Below are 19,097 nucleotides of genomic sequence, written 5' to 3'. Positions count from 1 at the left end.
AAGTACTGAACTCATCAAACACACCTCTTAACAAGATAAATACATTTCAAAATTTGCTTTACTCAGCTTTGCATTCTTAAGGCAACGCAAAGCACACAGTTCAACACAGCCCAAGTTTAACCATGGAAAGCCAAACTGCACTTTCCAAATCTCTTTGGCAACATCTAGCCGTAGGGTAACCTGCAGGCAACCTGGGGAGCACCTTGGTGTACACCATAGTGCAGGACTGAGCAGCTCGGGTTCAGGCAGATGAAGTGCAGCTGAGCGATGCTGCCAGCTTCACAGCAGCACTGCTCCCCCCAGCCCTGACATCCTGGTAGAATCCCTGCACCATCCACAGAGGCACAGGGCAAATCCTCAACCAACGTTTAATAGGAAGAAACTTACTTTCCTTCTCAGTGAGAAGAGGATGACATGCACTTCCACATGTCCAGAGCTGTCTTGTAAATAACGTTTACAAGAGAAATGGTTCAAATTTACTTAGCACAAGAAGTACAGGGCGATGAATTATTCATGGAGCAGATGAACTGTCTTTTGTTAGTCTGGTTATTAGATACTCAGGGAAAATAAAGACAACCAGACTTTCTCAGATGCAATAACTGATCAGCAGCGACACTGACAAGTTGGAAGGAATTTTTTTTTCAGTGAGTTGCACCTATTTCCTCAGTAAATGTCTGAAACTGATAATGCACAAAACACAGCTGCTACATCATCAGATACACGAACCTTATTATCAACAGAAGCAATAAAAATTGACACCACAATACTGATTTTTTTCATATTACTACAGCTTATGTCCAAGTGGTGGTATGGTTCTTTCTGTTTAATGCCACAGGTCTGGACAAAAAGATGAACAAATTGTAAAATGATGCCCCTGGCGCTCTTTATAGGAATGATAGTAAGAATTGGTCTGCCAATACAACTGCCAGTTACTGAAGAACCTGGATTTTCAAGATGAACCACACTCCTCTCATTTCATCAGGAAAAAAAAAAAAATAAAGCAGATGTATAAGTTCAGAATAAGATGCAGTACTGAATTATTGTACCATAAAGGCAGGCTAGCAGCTGCGTGCACTTCTCAGATTATAAAAAAACCAAAGCACTGACCTGTAAAGCAGAAATAGCAATAACATCTGCTAGACTTCTGGGCTCTGAAATCACATTCCCTGAAAGCAAGTTTCCAAATGAAAGGCTGGGCACTTCTGTAAAATATCATTTCCTTTTCCAATGAATTGCGTTTCTCTTCAGAAACTTTATTTAATAGCCTAAGTGCAAAATCACACACATCTCCCTTCCCTGGGAATAAAAGTAACGTGGCAAAGTAACAGTCTGTGATGGCAGCAGCACAAAGGCAGTTTTATTGATGCCTTTCAGAATTTGGAACATATCAGGCCGCTCTCCTTGCTTACTCCCTGCTTCTCAGTCCTTTTCTATGACACAGATTCCTAGATGTGGTCTTCTCAGCCCTGCAGTGGAGTGAACGGAGCTGTATTTACACTTCTTCATGGAGTACCACAGCTGTTCCACAAACAGAAATGCTGCTGCTGCTTAGGCTCTGTGTTTGGCATTTTGGTGCCTTATATCTAAATTCTCAGCACTGCCAAAGCTTTCAGCACTTCACACAACTTTCTATCCAGCTGAAGTCTGCTCCCTATTAGGTGAATTCCCAGCAACTTTGTCTCGGTTTTAAGCAGGTATTTAAAGCAGACCTTGGTCTCATCTTCCTCTTCCCCTTGATACATTTGCCAGATGGCTTTATTTAATGTCTGTTCCCTAGACTGGCTCTAAGATGGATATTTTTCCTCTACATTTGCCATCTGCTGGTCCAAACAGAGAAACAATACACTTGCTTTTCAATCTCAGAACATTGATTCATTCTTGCTGTCGACTTGGCATCCAAAATAGTATTGCAGGCAGACAGGCAGGCCTGGACAAGACTGCACTTGACCAATAGTAATTTTCTCCTTTATTTATTTATTTATTTATTTATTTTTGCCTTTGAGGGCTGTTACGAAGTTCTAAGAGGGAGCAAAGCACAAAGCCAAGAAAGACAAGTAGTGAGGTGATGTGAAGCACAAGTTCTCAAGGACAGAAAGTGGATGGCAAGAGTGGCTGTGGCTTGAAAGGAGAATTTGTAGCTCCCACTATTGGCACTGTGTGGCCTTGTACAAAGAAAAATTCCCATGTTGTACAGCAGCCAATGGCAAAGAATTGGACGTGCACTTCCAAGAGAAACAAATGCTGAACAGAAAAAAATGACTTAGATCCTCTGCATCATTTTTCAGAGACTCTAGGAACTGTTTCCCTCTTTTAGAGAGGAGGTAGAGAGAACAAGGGGAAATAATTTATGTAGATATGTGTCCCATGCACCCACTATGCACAGCACCCAGCTGAGGGAGGAAGAAAGAAAAAGTGCCAAGCGGTCTTGCCATCACCCCATGTCGATGCCTAACACAAGGTGGTACTGAGCTCCATGAATGTGTATGTTTTACCAATTTTGTTAATTTAAACACAGAATTTTTCAGCTTAGACTCTCTAGACTGCTTGCCATTTCCAAACACAACAGCTTCTTGTGTTGGCCAAGTCCTTTGAATGCTACAAGAATACAGTTAAATAATAAGAGCACTAAAAAGCTTGGTGCTATTCATACTTGAGAAGATCTTGAATGGCTCCGGACAAATCCGAGCCACAGCAATGCATGAAAGAAACACAAAGACATTTTCTAATCCTCCTGTTATTACTGTCGCTCTCTCCAAAAGGTATTTTAGGAGAGCCAAAGCACTCATTTCATAACAAAAATATTCATTTCACTCTTGAAGACCAACTGTTTATCCCAATAGTCTAAGTGAACGAAAGCTTGAGAGCTCCTAGTTCAATGTTTCACTGTCTGCTTTAATTTGCAATCATACTTGTCCTTTGCTGTTTCTCCTGTGTTATTTTGATGATACAGATGACATCCAAACAGCCTACTGGCCCTCAGCTTTGCATCGCATACTGAAGCGTAAGGTCTGCAGAGCCTAGATCTCTTTGCATTCAGTAAGAGATGACACTACAGAGCTGGTAATTTTAACTCTACTAGGGCTTCCAACCTCAGTTATGAAACAACAAGCCTACCTCACTGGCTTGGTGCCCAGTGCTCCTTGAAACCAAAAGGAAGATTTGCTAATTACTCAGCAAGTGTCAAAACAAGCACAATCAGAGAGCACAGCTGAAGAATAAGATGCACAAATTATTTTCCAATGCAAATTCCTTCACTATTGAACTGTATTTGCACTGCACCACCTGCTCCAGCTCTTAATGCAACCTGACGCTTCACGTACCTTGTGTTCAAGGGAGTGGTGCTGAGAAACAGATTTCTTGAAATTCTCAAGCTGCTTTCTGTACTTCACATTGGTGGCTCATGACAATCTGATTTCTGGTTGTCATCATCATGAATGAAAGCCTGAAAATTCAGTGACAAATTATGAAATGCTACATCTGCTTCAAGAAGGTGGAACAAGCAGCCAAAAATAACGTGTCACAGGAAAGCATAAAACAGCACCAGAGATAGCACAAGCTAGGCACGTGTTTGAGAGCTGCACTGGTACAGATGTTAATAGGTGCACTGAATAAAGGACAGGACCGCACCACCAGTCTGCATATCCATGGAAACCACAAGAGGATCTCCTGGGGAAAGGAGAGGCTAGATGGGGGAACAAAGGAGCTTTATTTCTTTCTCCTTTTCATTTAGGGCTAAATAGCTTTCACATTATATAGTGAGATTATTTAGGTTGGGGCCATGCCCACCCCAGAGTAACAAAAGAAATGCAGAAAAAGAAAAATGTGGATTCATCAACTCCTTCAGTCCCCAGAGGGCAAGGCAAGCCTGCACTGCGGTCCATGTCTCTGCATGCCCACAGCTACTGTTCCACCTCGGCTGAAGCTGATGCAAACACACCCAGTCACACAACAGATAACCCATTATAATGCACACAGTACAGTACAGTACAGTACACAAGCCAGATGCCTGCTGGTTGGGGCGTGCAAGCTAAGAAAAGGAACAATGGTTTGCTATGCAGCTATCAGTACAGAGTAGTTAGGTACGAAGTACCACTATGGCTCATTTCCCTTTGTGTATATAAGTACATTCTGAATACATTTATGATGAGGCAATTGCATCCGCTCAAGATTGTCTAACCTCAATCTTTACTAAGTTATAATTACTCATCAAGGTTCTTTCACTGGCTAAGGACAACGTCCAGTTAAAGAACAAGCTATTACTGTGCAAGTGATGAAATGACTGGCATCTCCTTATCATGCACAGCAATACCAGTTGCATCTGCCAGCTGCTCTGCTCCAGCCATCCAGGACACCTCCTTGAGTTCCTTCTCCTGCTGCACACCTTAAAGGAGCTGGGCAGAAGCAACGTTTCCCTCCATTTCCTTCCAGCTGGCATCACAGCAAGAGCCAGTGCTGCAGCTGACACAGAGTGGGCTGGCAGCTGGCTACCTGTGTGCTGAGCTGCCAGCCAGGATGAAAGAAATGGTCACTGTCTGCGCTATTGCTGCACATGCCCTCTGAAGAAGCAGGATGAAAAATGAGAGCAAATAAGATTCTTGTCAACAATCTCCTTTCCTTGTTCTCCTGCTTTAGACTGGCTCGCTCCTGGTGCAGGCTCTCCCTGGCCTCTGCTGAAGGCAAGGAACAGTGGCATCAGGAAGGAAAGTGGAGGGAGAAGAAACAGAGGCAAACCCTCAATACATCCAAACACACCAAAATAGAAGCAGAAAAGCTCCTTCTCCTTTTTGAATATATCTTCCATTCTAACACTATCTGCAGGATGCATTTTTTAATAGTCTGACCTAAAATAAGGTGGGCATGGTCTTTTTACCAAATGACTGGAAAATCACACAGGAGAACAAAACAGTTTGCTAATCTGGAACTAATCTTTAAATTCTACAGTGCCTTTAAGAAAATGGGACTTGCGTAGTTTTTATTTCTTCAATGACATTTAAGCCTAGGAAAAAGTAGTTTGTTCCCTTGGTTCTGAAAGCCTTGAAATTGACAGCTGAATGTGAACCATTTACAACCTCACTTTTACAGCTATATGAAATCAGCACTGATTTACGCAGCACACAATGTCTTCATGTCTCGATTAACTTCCATTCTGGCTTTCACTGCAAAGCCACAGTTTTCACTGATATCTTATTACAGTTGAGATCATCACAATGGCTGTATTAATTTCCTCCATTACACTCAGCTCCTCCTAACCTCAGCGAAGCCGACTCCACACGCCAGAGGCAGGTTATGGCTTCACAGTGAACCCTGATTCTGGCACACTGATTCAAGCTTTGACTCAGCAAAGTAAATAGTGCACTTTTCAAGCAGTTTGCACAAGGCAGCCAGAGTATTCTGATTTAATACGCAACACACTATTGGACCATCTCCATACAACACAATTAATTACAATTAAGATCTGAAGTGCTTTCTGCTGGTACCTGTTATTCCTAAGCAAAAAGTTTAAATACCAAGAAGTCTAGTTACAATTTGAAGCTCGTCTTAATGAAGAATCTTTAAAGTGAGTGGAAATTTTTCATGTTCCTATCCTACCTGCTACCTTACCTTACTATTAAAGCAGACATTGTCTCTAGATGGCTGTACTGACTCACTGTGGAATATAATGTATTGTAATGACACCACTGCAAACTCTTGGGTTGAGCTGATAGGCACTCTCAGCTGTAGTCCAAATTTGATACCAAAGCAAACAGTCAAGATGATACCAAGTGCTTTTGTAGATTCCAGCCTAATTCACTCCTAAAGGGTGGATAGAGAAAACAAAATTATATGCAATCATTTATAAATATTATGACAAAAACTGTCTAATCTATATGTTGGTCACTTGGATTTTGCATCACCTTTCATAAATATGGGCTAATAGAACAACAGCTAATCAGGTAAGAAAAGCTAACAGGAAATGAGGCTTTACATTGTAGACATAGAGCTGACAAAATTTACTCCTGTAAGCAGGGGTAGGTGTGGTTGGAAAACCAATGAAATACTTTTCATTAGAATTTGCAGTTCTTTTTGTGGAGATGGGAGGTGGGAAGCCCCCAGCAGAAGCTTCTCTCCAGGCTTTGAGGCCTCAGCTCCGCTGCCAACAACCTTTCAGCAACAGAACTGAAGGCTGAACACCACCGCCCAGGTCCGAAGTCCCCATGAATCTGACATGAAGATTCACACTAAGATGCATGTATCTGTACTCATGGCCTTCTGTTGTAACCCAAAGTAGTGCTGTGATTGTGCTAAAGTTGGTGGCTTTCATTCAGAACAAGCGTGCAGCACAGCTAGGCTTGTTATTATACCAGACAGTTGAAGCAGCATGAATAAAAATTACAGCATTAGACTTAAAGGTTATGGTCCAATTGTCAGTAAGCCCCTTTATTCATTTTGCTTTGACTAATAAGCTTGGTACATCTGGCTCACTGCAAGAACATTTCTGGAAGGTTTGAAGAAAATTGACTGGAAGCCCTTTGTGTACACGACCAAATGTACAGCTTTATTTGCTCCCAGAGTCATCTGGCAGCAGGGCCAGAATACCAACTTCTACTACTCCATGAGAAAGGTTGTGGAAACCACCTCTCTTCTCTACAGCACAATTCATTTCTTTAAAGTACTTCAGCAGAGGCCTAATAGAAAACCCCATGCTTAGGCAAACAGTGCAGAAGTGTGCAAGAGACGGTAACCATCTCAAAGGGTATAATTTTCTGATCTTGCAGCAGTTCCTCGTTCTGAATTCCCCAAGCGTGGTTTATTTATGCACATTACTCCACATTCTCAAATGCATGGGCAAAAGTGAAGCAGCAGATCTGCTTTACACCGAATTTTGTTGATTCCTCTCTACAGCAAGAATTCATAATGGCAAACCCATCCAAAGAATCTCACGAGCAACAACCATGAGGCCACAGGAAGAAGACCACTCTGCAGCCCACCAATGAGACCCAGCATTCTCAGGAGCTGTGCTAGCAGGTCCCCTCTCATGCTCTGGCCTCCAGAGTCAGGAGCCAGCCCTGCACACCAGACACATTATTATCGCAGAACCCTACACTGCACTCCATCAGACATGCAGATGGGGAAAGAGGGCATCTGTGAAGTTCTGTCCAGCAAAGAGATCAGATTTTCTACGTGCCCTTACCCTTCTCAGCTGATTGCAATACGTGCCATGATTTCTCAACATTAATCAGCTTTTTCTGAGAAATACGACACGAGGAGACAGTGTCAATTCATTCACGCTATATGCCCTTCTACATATAAGACAGATTGGAGCTGACATTGAAAATGACCCACACCCTGTGTAAGCCCCACAAGAGCTGCATGGTTATTCACTTTTCACTAGTTAAACATTGGTTAAAATAATTCTTGGCTTCCTTCCACAGATTCATCAGGCAGATGCTTCAACTCATGTTTTGACTCAAGACATACAGAAACAAGGGATATATAAAACTGGAGGTGTAAAACAGTTCAAAAGCTAGAATATTATTTATTTGTACAACTTTTCATCCAGATAAGGATAATGGAAAGCTTCAGTTATTTTTGAGGTCACCATCTCCAATTAAGAGCAACACAAGTTTTAAACAAATCAGACAACCGTGGAACAATTTTAATCCCTGAATGCATAAATCCCTTGGGGGACCTGGCTGCAGAGAAATCAATGGGCCATTCTATTACGCCTTAGCAGCAAATAAGGCACAATCTGGCTCCTGAAATGAACCTCAAAGCCACAAATCCTGTCATATGAATCTGATAAATTCTTATGATCTATCATTAGAGCCTGGTTAAACCCAGAATGTCTTCTGCTTACAGCAGCTGTTGGAGCAGCATTGTGTGAGATCATCTTTAGCTCAGGGGCTAAAATCTAATGAGGAAAAAAATAAGGCAGCAAAAAGCATTCCCAGGGTAAATAATGTGTTCCTGGGAAGCCCTACCCTTACAGCAGCACCCTGCTGCCCATTGACCTTACCTCTGCCTCAGATGTGCCAGGAGAAGTGTCAGCCTGACAGTAGGAAGCTCGGTATTTGCTCCCGCTGCCTTTCATAGCAACATATAAATGACCTCTCCTGCCCTGCTGCCTGCACGTACACTCTCATTGTGGGATCAAACACAAATCATTCATACAGTACTACAAAAATACATCACAGCCTGGCACAGAAAGTAGAACTTTGCTATAAAAAAACAACACTGAAACAAAGTCATTTCCCCTCCCCTCCAATTTGTATATCTAAATCCTCATCTACAGTGTTTCTCAGGGCAATGACAAAATCACTTTGTTTGGTACAACTGATACACTCCAGCCCATATCAAGTACTCTGTGTGGCGTGCCTCAGGCTGTATCTGCTCTTGTAAAGCAAATGCTGTCAGGACTGCAAGATGATGCTGTACCAATGGCTTCAAACCAGACTGTTCCACTCTCTCGGTCCTTGGACGTGGGTGACCACATCCCAAGTGTTAGCTGCAAAACACCAGCCCATCTAGCTCCAGGACCGTGGCCAAGACTGCTTTAGCAATCTGAGATCACAATCACACTCCAGACCTAAAGCAGGCTCCACCACAGGGATGCTCCTGTTGGGAGCACAGGTTTATCATCCATGTCCCATTCCTCAGACCATTCAGATCTGGGGCATGTCTGCAGCCTCCTCTCCCTGAAAGGGAAGTAGGGAAAGAGGGTGAAAATAACACACACACACAGATACTACCCAGAGCTACTGTACTGGCACAGCACATTCAGTGCTCAGAACACGGAAGTCCTCTGACTTTTCAGTGCTCAGATGTAGCTCTGGAGCGTCAAGTTTTCAGGCATATTAAACACTTAAGGATAGAGATGGGAGTCAGCACCTCTTGCATTGAATAGGAATCACTGACCAATAAGGTGTACAGTGAGATCTTCAAAAGGTTGAGTGCCCCAGTCCTGTTGCAGCTGATAGGAATCATCTTCCTGGAGATGTTAAAAGCTTCTGTAAAGGAGACATGACTATTATTCCTAGACACCCAAATACAATGTCTCTAATGCATTTTGCTGGCTTCAGGAAGAAAAATACAACAATTACAAGTAATACTAACAGCCTTTTCCTCCTTCTTCCAATTAAATAAGTAATATCTGCATATTCTGCTTTGAGATCTGGCTTGAAATCTATCTGTGACCAAATAAGCGGAACTTCCATAGAAGCTGCAACAGTAAACTGCAGCAGTGCCTGATAGCATCAGATGGGAGACAGGCAGAATCGGCAAAGTATTAAGTTGACTGTGAAAGGGCTTCTGAGGAAGTAAAAGAGAAGCAGAGACAAAAGAAAGCACAAATAATTTTCAGTGACTTTACTTCTTCACCAGCATCCTCTCACAGATGCATGTTATGCAGAACTGTCATCTGTGCAGCCCATTTAAAACATCAATAAATATTTAGCACCTCACTTTTTTTTTAAAGAAACTAAACTAGTGAAGAATCACAACGCTCTTCATCAGTTTGTTCAGTTAGATAAGCCAACTTCACAAGTCAGCTGCAGCATCCTTTCTGCCTTCTTTCATGTCACTTAAAGAGAGATGTGAAAAGGAGCTAGGCTGTAAGATAAAAATTCCGCATGTATTGTCTGCTGTAGTTCCCATTATTTTGAATCAAAAATCCTCTGAGGTAAGTACACATGTGATGTGAATGCTGGAGAGCAGTACATGGGACAATATCTCCTCACAAAGCAAGCTTGCGAGAAACAAGAAACCTACCATCCACACATTGTGTATTACTTACATAATTTGGGGCTAAGTAATTTTGGAAGGATACATCTGCACAAGACAGAAAATGAATCTGTGCCTTGTCAAAGGGCCTCACAGTCCTCTCTGGGCTGTGAAAATAAGAACCCTCATTTCTGCTATAAAGCAATTAGCACACTGGAAGAAAATGATAGTATCTACTGGTACAAGTTAATATGCCAAAATCACTGTTCCCACAAGCCTTAACAGAAAGCAGAAGGGATTGAAGTAAAAAATGTTTTTCTTCTTATTGTAACAAAGCCCATAGTGTTTTTTTTTTTCCAAAGGCTTCGCTTTTGGAAGCCAAATTTAAGGCAGCCAAACAGGCACTGCTGTCATAAAACGCAAGCACCCCTCTCCAAAAGTCAATGGTCTTGAGCCACTTATGAGGATTCACAACAGACCATTCTCCTCACTCAAGCACACTTGCCTTTCTTTCAAAGCTCCCTTTCCAGATGTCAGAAGAGTACTGCTGCTAAGGACAGTGTTTCCTTCCGCATGCCTGGAGGATATGTCAGTGCTAGCAAAACCTGGCTGCTGCTGCTGCCCTGAACGACTGCACAAGGCAGAGAGAAGGAGGGAACTCTGCCCATCTGCACATTCATTTGAGCTCACAGAACTGAGGACACGCAGATTTAGAGGACTGATTGACCTTTTTAACTGGCAAGCTTAACTGGTGATCAGCTCCAACAAGTTTCTCATCTGCTCTTTTTCATTCATGCTCTTTTGTACATTTGTTCCTGACACAGCCTCTGTTTAGCCACAGACAGAAAGGGAACTGTTCTATTATGATGCTGCCACCTATAGCTTTTCTGAAGACCACATCATCCCTGTACAGTTTTGATTCTAATTTATATTTCTAAAAAATGGCATTGTTTATCCTTTGAGGGTTTTCTCCTTATTTCCACCTGATCCCCAAAGGAAATGTGAAATAGAAAGTCCTGGGAACAATCTCTTGTTCTCTCTCATTTCTGCCCCAAAGATCTTCTCAGCTTTGCCAGCTCTGACATTCTCTGACAAAGACTTTGAGGTGAACCTTGAGCTTCCTCAATCTATTCCAAATAACAGAAGGCATGCTGGAGCACTCTGCTCACTCAGCACCTTCACAATGTGATGCAACAGACACAGAAAGAAACCTAATCTGTCTCTCATACTTCCCTAGAGCCCTATTTCTGTGCACTGATTACTACCAGTGAGCAGACACATTCGTTCTCTTCGGATTTCAATGTTTCCCTGTACAGTAAGTTCTCTCAGCTAACATACCAGTAAGTAAATGGCAGATCTGGGTGAGATGAGAACTGCATGCCTGCTTGTTGCAGAGCAGCAGGCAAACTGATGTAAATCAGAATCCCTGCGTTCTGTAGCCTGACATGCAGAGACCCGAGCCACTTGGTTGCTCTGCAAGGCTGCTAGCTAGAAAACTGCTTGCTCATTAGTGATGCATTAATGACTGCACCAAGTCAGAACGTCCACAGCTACAGCAGCCAGCACTCGTCCTGCTGTGAGCAGAGGCAGTGAGAAGAACGGACAGCATCTGTTCCTCCTCAACAGCCAGCACCCAGGTGCTGATGTCTCCACGCTTCTGCCCCAGGCCCCAGTGCCTTGCATATAGCTTTCAGACACCAATATTAAGGAAAGGATGTCACAACCGTAGAATTCAGGAGTTCCTAATTTTCATGGCGTGCAAGGCCCTGTTATCAACTCATCTAAGGCCTTCTTTTAAGCTCCATGTCATTTTGTATTTATAGCTTCTTCCTTCACTCTTAGAAAGTTTTCCATTTGAAGGAAGAAAAAAATCTGATCAACTGTGGATCACATAAAACCCCTAAGTCAAAAATATCAGCAGCTGATAGCATTGTATTAGCGAGTTAGAAGGTGAAACTGTTCTTTTGTTCCTCTATTTTCCTTTAAACAGCAGAGCTGCTGAAGCTGCTGTGATAAGACTGAGAAAGACAAACTGGGTAATCCTTCCATCTCACTTTATCAGTTGCAGACACAAAGGTGCAAAACCGCAGTGCTTCTCTCTGCCCAGTGCCTTCAGGTGCTGCAGATGGAAAAACAAAGTGCGCTGCTTAATATTATCTCCCTGAAAAGCTGGAAATTCAATGTCATTCAAAACAAACTGACTTGCAAAGAAAAAAAAAACAAAACAAAACAAAAAACACCTCCTTAGCTGTTTAAAAAAAGTGGAGCTATAGTGTATTTTTATCCATAGAAGACAATAAACCATTGATAGAGACTGTTGCTTTGCAGCACAGAGCTGAAGCACTTTTTAATAACTGTGTACTCTCCAGAGTGTCTTCCCCTTGGAAATCCAGACCTGCACATCGTACCTAAAACCATAAGGAAATCCATAAAAAACAGAGTTGTACTTGAGTCCTGTCAGGCTATTTTCCTTATCTTTTTAAAGCACTTCCATCCTGGTTTTGTGATAGCTCCATCAACTTGAAGAGTTGCATCAAATGGCCCCACCATCTCACACACACAGAGGTTTCTGTCTGTTTTCTTCTCTTCACGTATTCCCTCAGCTGACTGATAAGGTCTGCCCCAAACCAGCTGATACCAAGGAAACTGTTGAGAAAAATACCAAGGTAATCTGTGTCTAGTTTTATCACACGCTCTTTGAGCATCAACAGGCTAAAAACTGCTACGCCCTAAGTAAATACACCTTATGAGGCTCTTCCAGGGACACTGCTAGGCCATGCTGACAAATAGCTAAAGAAATCCCACCGTGTCTCTTAGATCTGTTTTGATGCAAACATTTCCTGAGCCATCAGTTTCACTTTCCTCTTCCATTATTTCAAAAGCTGACAGAATTTAAAGCATCTCTAATGAGTACAGTGAAGCTTGCTTCAGGATGTTTTCCAAATGCTGATAACCTGCTGCATCCTAAAGGGCACCCAGGCACGTTGCTGTTGATCTGTTTCCTACAGATGCAGGTGGGGAAGCTGTGAACGCCGAGAGGAGATCAGCTGGCTCCAGCTGTGGCTACACACAGTATGGTCACAGGCACTGCTGGATGCACAGACCTGGAAACCAGGGCAATGATTCCTTAAATCTCAGCAGTATGAAAAACAGCACTGCTGATTGCTTTTGCAGAACACCTACTATAATGTCTGGCAGAAACGTTTACTAATGCATGTATGCTACTCTCCCAGCTGCTGTCCATATTTCCCCAAGTGCTGACAGACCCATTTGCCTCTTTCTGAACTGCCAAGGTTTCTTATTCCCCCACGCTGCAACTCATCAAACAGATGTAGGCATTTTACACTCCACGTTTTGCAACCAGCGCTCACACTTTACAGACACCAAAAATCGAATTATCCCAAAATTACTGCACTGATGGCACCATTCCCTTTTACATGTGTCGTAAAACCTTCCTTTTTAAATGTCATTTCAGAGCAGCCAGATACAGCCTAACCCCGTGCACTGCACTTTGGGAGAGGCCACAACACCTACCTGTAAATTGCTGATCAAATTGGCAAGGTTTTGCTAGGGACTGCATGATGGCACGCACGCAACACAAGCAGACCCCAGCCCAGCCCTCATCATGTGGAGCAATCACAGAGTCATTAAGGTTGGAGAAGATCACTAAGATCATCAGCTCCAACTGTCAGCCCATCACCATCATGAACGGAGCAGCAGTGGAATAGGAAGGACAAGGACAATCCTGAGGGAGTTCTGCTGACTGTAGGATGGACAGCAGCCCACAGAAATGTCCAGGTGCACGTAACGCCATCTTCCTTAAGGGACAGTTCTAACTGAATATTTATTTCACTCTACCTACAGCACCTTTGCACTCTGCACAGTGGGTGCTTGGCAGGATCTCAGCCTGCAGCAGAGCTGCTTGCAGAGCACCAGTTGGGTACCGGCTGTGCTGGTGCCAAACTGCACATGTGCAACCAGGACTGGAGCCAGTGGATGCACAGGGACATTCATTAAATACTGACACAGAGAACTTGTCCGTTACTGGGCATTGATGAGTTCAGTTCAGCCCTGCTGAGTCTGAAATGTAGCTCTGCTACTTCAATAAATGTTTCTGAGAGACATTTCCATAACTTAATCACATTTTTAGCTCCTCAGTAATAGCTCACTGCCCAGACTGTTATTACGAAGCTCCTCCTTTTCTCTCCTTTGATACTCTCCTGCCATGACTGTGGATACCAAATCAGCAGCCACATAAGTTATAACACAGAGCAGTTGACATCTTGCAAGGCAGGACAGCCTAAGGTGCCAGCAGGGCCCACATCCCTGGGGAGCTCAGGATCAGGTACAAGGCACTTGCTGTCCTGCCCACAGCATCATCATTCCTGCAGGAGGTGCTCCAGGCTGGAGTAGCAGCTCCCTGCAGCCCAGGAGAGGTCTGTGGAGGAGCAGGCCATCCCCCTGCAGCCCACGGGCACTGCGTGGAGCAGATCTCCCCAAGCAGCCATTGAGGAGCCCACAGGGTAGCAGTGGCTGAGACCTGGAGGAGGTGTGACACCCCTGCAGGAGTGGCCTGGGCCGGAGCTGCAGCCTGTGGAGAACGACAGCAGTGGGGCAGGAGGGCTGGAGGAGTTGCTGCTCATGGACAGGAGGCAGCTGAGGGTGGATAGAGGGAAGGTGGTTTTAGCTTGTTTTTAGTTCTCACTGCTCTGGTCTTTTATCCATAGGCAATAAATTATACTATTCTCCCTGTAGTGAGTCTGTTTTGCCTGCAATGACAACTGGTGAACAATCTTCCCATCCTTATCTCAGCTCTTCAGCCCTTTTCCACCATATTTTCTCCCTCTCTTCCAATGAGGATGGGGAGTGAGTGTGGCTGCAGTGGAGTTCAGCTGCCATCAGGGTGAAACCACCACCAATGAAGAACAGTAAAAGCGAAGTTCACAAAGTTGCCATGAAAACAGTGCAACAGCACTGTCTGCTGCCTATAAACTCTGGCGAAGGCAGACAGACGATTACCACCACTCCAACCATAGGAAGCCCCTACCTCATCAGCAGCAGAGCCAAGCACACCTGCTCCCTCGCCTTTAATGATCAGCCAACTCCTGTCCTGAGCCTGCCTCCTTTCAATGATTAAAGAGCTCCAAGGCGAGCGCCAGTAATAATGTTACATTTTTCCTTTCTGTAATGTAATCTTTGCCCCATGGAAACTGCTGATGAGAGCTCACTCCCACTTAAAATTTACATAAAAACCAATCCGTATCCTGTTGCGTGGAAGAGGGCTGGTGCCCCAGTCAGGTGTCCTTGCTGGGAGAAACACAGGATTACTGCAACACAGAAATGATATACAGCCCCACATCAGCAGCAAACAGGCTTTGATGTATGGCTGCTATTTTTGGAGGCTAATGACACGCAACTGATAAAGCAAACGAGCGTTGTAATTATGACAAATAGAGGAGGACACGCAGTGCTGATGGGGGAACATGCCTTCCAGCAGAAGGATTTACGGGAGCTAATTACGGTACATCAGATTTACGGTGGAAAAGTAGAAAGAGGAAAAACTTGAGGAAGATCTGGTGTGCTTCTCCTGGGAACAACCATTTCCCTTCAGACAAATGTAGTAACAGCAACACCACGCACTCCCAGGTGGCATTTTTATGCCTTGGGCATGTGTACAAAGCCTGCGGCATGCGTGAGCCTGTGGAGGTTAGAGTCAAATTAGTTACAGGGAAAACACAGATTTGTAGCTGGCATGAAAACAGGCCAACGATTAGTGCTTAGATTAGCGATAAATATAACACTTGTGGTTTCTTACTGTGTGGCAAACTTAGCGGGGTGATGCCCTCCCACCTCAGACCGATCTCAGCGGGGCTTCACGCTGACCAGCGACAATCAGCACTCGAGGCGCTCGCCTGCAAGTTTGCTAACGGAAAGCCACCAACGCAACCGCGAGAAAACCGGCCAGCAGCACTTCAGCCCTCGCGTCCGACAGGCGCCCAAGAGAACTCACGTGGCTTCAAAATCCCTCTAGGCCGGAGCAGCCCGTCCGCACCACAAGCGCTCGCGAGCGAACCGTCCCCGCAGCGCTCGCGGCTGCACCCGGCGCCTTCGCCCCCCGACGCGCCCCGAAATGGCGGCGGTGCGGCCGGGGCACGGGCTCCCCGTGGCGCCGCTTCTCCGCGCGCTCACGGAAGGCACCGGAGCGGGCGAAGCCGCCTTCGCTCACCTGGGCTCCGTGCGAGGACGCAGCCCCCCGGCGGCGGCAGGACAGCGGCGCCCGGAAGGTGACGGAGAGTACCGAGCTGCGGGTACCTGCGGGCTGCCCGCCCCGCTCCTCCCCGCCGGGCCCGGCCACGCCCGGGGCTGAGGGCGAGGCACGGACGGCAGCGCCGTTGGGGGAGGCGGCGTTGGGCGCGGAGCTGAGGTGAAGGGCGGCGGCTTCTGGGCCGAGTCCGAACTGGGCGGAAGAACGGGCAGAAGTGGCACCTGTGGGGAGAGCCTCCCTCCTCGGGGTGGATGTTTCGGTTTTTTTCTCTCTGACTTTTGGGCTTCAGTTTCAGCACAAGCACCTTTTCCCCCCCTAAGTCTGGGGAGTGTGGTTTTGCATAGAAAGCACGAGGATTGCCTGCTAACAGAGGACAGGTAGTGCACCGCGTGGCTTGGCTGTCTGAGGTGAAAGCAATGGAATAAGCAATGCTGGGGTGCGTGCTTTGATTTCGTATGGCAGTGGGCAGCAGAACTGAAGTGAACACGGAAAGTTGGCATTGCAATGAGATGTAGAATCATTAAGGTTGGAAGAGACCCAGATCATCCAGTCCAACCAGCATCTGACCCTCACCGTGCCCACTGACCCTCAGTGCCACATCCATGTCGCTCCTGAACACCTCCAGGGACAGTGACGGCACCACCTCCCTGGGCAGCCTGTGCCACTGCCTCACTGCTCTTTCTAAGGAGAATTTTTTCCTGATATCCAGCCTGATATCATTTCAGCATTACTTCTAGAGCTGCCACTGCAGAGAAATTCAGTTATCCATTTTACTTCGGTTGAGCAGCACTATTTTTAAAACTTGCAAGCTATCCCGTCCATGGTAATTTTAGAAAATACTATATGCAGGAAGGCGTAACTGTCTAAAGCAAAGCTGAGCAGCACATTGTTCACCTGCAAGGCTGCACTGCAGCTCTGACAACAAAGGTTTTTGCTTTGTGTACTCTATAATTGCTTGGGTGTAGGCTCTATTCAAGATAAAAATGCTTGTTCTTCCCTCACATCAGGAAATTTAAAAAAAAAAACCTGAAAAAACACTGAAAATACAGTGTTGTAGATGAGAAGGCACAAGCTATGACACTTAAAAACTAAGCTTGGACTTCTCCATCTACTAACTATGGAAACTGCTTTACGGATTTTAATAGAGGTCGAATGTGGGAGAACTTAGAAAAAAATTAAATTGCAATTAACTAGGGAGTCAGGTAAAAAAATCTATTGGATGGAGACATCATTACAGGCCACGTTTTATGCGTAATGTTTTCATTATTATAAACTTTGTTTCCTAGGAGTTTGTTAATAGAACATCTGCCCCTTGTCATGAAACAAGAATAAGTTTCAACACAGTCAAACCGAGTGCAGTCGTGGGTAATTTCAGTCCATCTCATCAAGCTGTTTTTCTTCTGTGTGGAAAGTGCCCAACGTCTAAAATCAACTGTGAAATATCTTTCCACGTGTTTAGGTAACTGCCTGTGTGAGTTCCCCAGCAGGTGTGATTCACTCATCTTCATTCCACATACTCCCTCTGCTGGAAATGAATGTGTAGGGCCAGTGTGTCAGGAGGAGAGTACTAAGAGTGCAAGATACATTAAGAAAAAACAAACCAACTACCTAATAATAAAACAACTTCTTTTATGAGAAGATCACACGCTCTACAGCCTGCAGTGGCGCTGATTGATTAAAGGACCTCAGGGTGCATATTTATTTACAAACAACATACTATAATTAAGCCACAGCAATAACATGATAAGGAAATAGACAGGATCGCTACAAATTTAAGTGAGCTCAATTCCCAATTCCCTCTTTTATCTTTCAGTTGCTGACTTTGCAGAGATCTTGCCACTACAGTGCTTTCTGAACGTCCCCACCTGAATGATTTTTGTTAACTGTGAGTAATCTTACAGCAAGTAATTGCTGTCAGAACTCATTGGAATGTTATATCCCATTATGACTGCCAAAATGCCCTTCAGTCCCATCCCTCTCCTGACGATCCCTCTGCAGTATGCAGAAACACAAATTCCTCGTTTTTATAGTGCTTTCTAAACAAAGGCTAACCCTGGTAATAAAGGCAATATATTACTTGTCAAACAGCAGTTTATTACGTCTTGATATTTTTAATCTCATATTACCTTAATTGCTGAAGTATCTTTTACCTTCTGTAACATTTGGTTACCTAGTTACTGACTTTTTTATGATCTTATAGAGAAAAATTATCATTCTTGCTACTAAGGAGTTATATCTTAGGACAAGGCCCTCTGCACAGCACATCCACTCCCAAGAAGAGCTCAATTCTATCTTTTTCACATTCATCTAACCTCTCCTTCTCATCTTTTATGTTATAGGTTATTTATTTTATAGACTAAGATCACATTTCTCAAGCCTCTTAGCAACCAGCTTCTAAAAAAAACAGTACAGTAAGGTGACTGCAAAACAACAAATGACTTTTTCTCATCTTCTGGGATGATGAGATTTTCACCTTCTCTCATCTGGGAGTAGTGAACAATATACATTTTAGTAACTGCATAATAAGGAAATGAATAATGTCATTATGTCTGATCCTGCTGTCTCTATTATTTCAAGTTGTCCCCTCAACACTGGTGACTGCTGAATTGACTTCTGTGGCTGAGTGAGATTCCCCGAAACAACGAAGAATCAGGACCTGCAAATTAAAACCAGGTCACTTATATTGAAGAGTAAAGTACTGTTATCTTGAGAAAGGTAATCTTAAAGCTTACATTACATACATGTTTTATTATTTTACTGTTTTTTTTAATTCTTTTTACATTATTCATCAAAATATTTCTACAGGCTCTTTAAAGAAACCTGTTCCTAAAAGGAAACATAGGATTGTATCTATAGCTCATGTTAACACGTTTTAAAAAGTAGTTAGGAGCATTCATATAGGTTATGCTGTCTCTAATCATTACTTGACATCCGAATTTTAACACTTAGGAGTCAAGTTATTGCAAACCAAATGCGTATGAAGCACGTATAAGATATATGTTCAAACCATTACCATCACCAACTCGACTTTGCTTTCGGAAATGAGCTGGAGACCACTTTAAAATACTTGACAAATAAAGCAAGAGAGATGAATCTATTGAAGAAAAAAAAAGTGAAATCAAAAAGTGAGTAA

At 44.0% G+C, this 19,097-nt stretch overlaps 1 protein-coding gene and 1 long non-coding RNA gene across 5 annotated transcripts in view; one reads left to right on the top strand and one right to left on the bottom strand.

Annotated features, from left to right (window-relative positions):
* Positions 1–16,026, bottom strand: part of CRACDL (CRACD like) — a 60,156-nt gene extending 44,130 nt beyond the window's left edge. For 3 of the 4 annotated variants that reach the window (XM_065741162.1, XM_065741164.1, XM_065741166.1), the window contains exon 1: positions 3,321–3,384. The gene's annotated coding sequence lies outside the window, so the exon portion shown is untranslated. Of the gene's footprint in view, positions 1–3,320; positions 3,385–15,925 lie in introns of those variants that run through there. The other variant, XM_065741163.1, reaches the window with a different exon arrangement.
* A 1,387-nt stretch (positions 16,027–17,413) lies between these two features.
* LOC136051764 (uncharacterized) lies at positions 17,414–18,366 on the top strand. Its single transcript, XR_010622495.1, has 3 exons — positions 17,414–17,654; positions 17,778–17,849; positions 18,304–18,366. It is a non-coding gene; the product is annotated as an uncharacterized LOC136051764 (long non-coding RNA).
* The last annotated feature ends 731 nt before the right edge of the window (positions 18,367–19,097 follow it).

Source organism: Cyrtonyx montezumae, unplaced genomic scaffold (genome assembly GCF_038088225.1).
Source record: "Cyrtonyx montezumae isolate F1298 unplaced genomic scaffold, pur_monq_1.0 scaffold_3, whole genome shotgun sequence".
Classification (NCBI taxonomy): domain Eukaryota; kingdom Metazoa; phylum Chordata; class Aves; order Galliformes; family Odontophoridae; genus Cyrtonyx; species Cyrtonyx montezumae.
This window is presented reverse-complemented; position numbering and strand designations above follow the sequence as displayed.